Raw genomic sequence first — 2927 nt, forward strand, 5'->3', positions numbered from 1 at the left:
TGATGCTTGAACTTAGGGCCTAGATGCTGTGCCTGAGCTTGTTTTGCTCAGGGCCAGCCTTTTTGCTATTTGAGCCACAGCTCCACTTCCACAGAGATAAGAATCTCATTGACTTTCCTGCCCAGCCTAGTTTTGAACTTCAATCCTTAGATCTCAGCCTCCCGAGTAGCTAGGATTCCAGGTTTGAGCCACTGGCACCCAGCTGCAATATGTGTTCTTCTGTATATTTAGGCTCTAATTCCAAATCATTCCCAAATTGTTGGAATATCATTGGTGTAAATGATTCCGAGGAGTCCCTGAAAGCAATGAAATGGTCTGTCTCCTTATATTCTGCTATTGTACACAGAAGTGTGGAATAATGGTTGAAGGATTTCCAAAGAATAACTGGTGTAAGGGAAGCAGCAGTAAGCACTTAGGCTACATAAGTGTTTTCACTGCATATTCTACAAAATTCAGAAAATTGAGGGAAGGAGTGGATTTTGGAGGGACCGGGGAGAACGATGAAAGAAGCGACATTAATCAAGATGTGTTGTGTACATATACCACTTTGTTGAATGGCAACTCCTTTATACAACTACTTAAAAATTAATTTTCATGGTTTCCTTAATTTGTGGTACATAGATTGTACCTATAAATATGTAAGTAAACATGTTGGGCTGTGTACAAGTGGCTACAAATGAATTAACTGAACTATAGTAGACTCTCTGGAGAGCTCAAATAGTGTCTTTCAGAAAAACTAGGTCAAAGCCCAACAAAATCAACACCAGGAAATGGGTACATCCAAGAGAGGGGTGACCAGGTGGAAAGGGGTAGACGAAGGGTGAGAGGTAGAGAATGGAGTAAAAAAGAATTCATTGTACATGGCACAAAACTAAGAAGAGTAAGGGGAAGGGCAGGTTGAAGGTGGGTGAGAATGTTGAAGGCGCAGCACTGATCAAGACTTTCTGTATTCAAACACAGCTTTGTTGTATGGCCCTTCCTTTGTATAACTACTTAAAGATAATACATTTTTTTCATTAAAAAGCATAGAACTAGATGGAGAGAGGAAAGGTGGGAGAATGTAGTCATGATATCCTGGTTCAGGTACATTGATTGGGTACACAGGTAAGGTCGGGAGAGATCAGGGAGAAAGATGAAAGGGGTGATGATAATGATCAAGATGTATTGCCCTCATAAACTGACATGTTGAATGGAAATCCCTTTCACACCTATTTAAAGACAATAAAAAATAAATTTTTAAAAAGTCAGAACTAGAAATGATGACTGGATCTCTGTTCTCATTGTAGAAACAGAAAACTGAGTCTAGAGAAGGGAACTTAATAGCCAAAGCCAGATACCTTGAGACAGAGTTGGAATGGCAAGAAGTCTTGGTTCTTTCAGGTATGTTAATGTGCTGTGCTTTTCAAATTGTGCGACACTATTATGGAGTACTAGCAAAGAAAGTATGTACAGAAAGCAGAAGCAAAGGGGCTTCACTCCAGCTATTTCAACTGTAAAACACAATTGATTTTACAACTTGTGTTAGTCCAAACTTAAAGCTCTACAGACAATGAGCACTCCTGTTAAGAGACAAAAATTAAAAAAAGAGAGATAGAAATATCAAATGTCCCATCAGGAAAATAGAGCCATTTCTGTCTCATTTAAGTAGTGGAAATCTGAACCACCATTGCCTTAGCATGGAAGGGCTACATGTTAGAATCTGCACGTGAGTTAGCATTTTTGGGATATGTCAGAATTGGCTTGCCTTTGAGTCCAGCAAACCTCAAATCAGTTTTTAAAGTAAGACAATCCAAACTTTGTAGAGCCAATTTTAGTCATTTTGAAAAGAAAAGGATTTCAGTCCAGTCTTTATCTGCACCTGTAATATTTCCTAAGTACTCTTTTCTAAGTAGAAATAAATACCTTTCTTCTTTCAAACTAAAAATTAAGCCTCTTATACATATTCAGACAGAAACACATTAGTAAAATTTTATTCCTTTCCTCCACAACTCAAGGGAACTGTGAGAACGGCATGTTAAATGTAAACATGTTTATATTTCCACTCAGATATGATCTTTTCTGTCTGGTATTGAAACTACTGCTTCAATATGTCAAGAAAAGACAGTCAAATCTAAATAAATACACTTGTCTCAAACCATGTATGCCTAGAATAAATACCATCTTTCATGAATTGTTGTAGATAGATTGTACCTATAAATTTATAAGTAAAAATGTTGGGCTGTATACAAGTGGTTACAAATGAATTAACTCTAGTAGCCTCTGGAGAGTTCAAACAGTATCTTTCAGAAAGACTAGGTCAAAGACCAACAAAATCAACACCAGGAAATGGGCATATCCAAGAGGGGTGGGGGACATGGGGAGGAGGGGTAGACAAATGAAGGGGGAGAGGGAGAGAATATTATGATCATGATATCATGATCAATTCTTTTCTCTTTTGTGGTAGAATGGCACTATAATGATCAAAATTGGAGAGCAACAATGATAATTTCCATCAAGAGAGGTCAGTGTGAGATGTCTCTCTGGCCACACTAGATCTTGATATATTTATCTGTGTGTTTGGTTGTAGTTTTGTCTTCATGTTATGTTTTAAGTGTCTCTCTGTATCTTATATCCTCAGTAACATTGTTTAAAAAATCAATATCTGGAGATTTGTTTTATATGTTTTATATGCCTTCCAGTATTATAAAGGAGGCCTCAAACATGAGGCTCTTTCATAGAGCTGACTTTTCATGTTAGGAATTAAAAAAAGTTATTCCATGGTATTATAGACATTATTGGGGGGAAAAGCCAAGTCACATTTTTTAAGCATTAACTTTTGCTTCAAGAACCGACAAGGCAAAATCTTTCACAAAATACACTTCCAAAGTATGATTTTTCTGCTATTTAAATCTCTTTGTTCATATAATTTCAATGACTTAATTGGCCAT

This window comes from Dipodomys merriami, unplaced genomic scaffold (genome assembly GCF_024711535.1).
Source record: "Dipodomys merriami isolate MVZ:Mamm:240054 unplaced genomic scaffold, mDipMer1.0.p SCAF_3, whole genome shotgun sequence".
In the NCBI taxonomy this organism is placed as follows: domain Eukaryota; kingdom Metazoa; phylum Chordata; class Mammalia; order Rodentia; family Heteromyidae; genus Dipodomys; species Dipodomys merriami.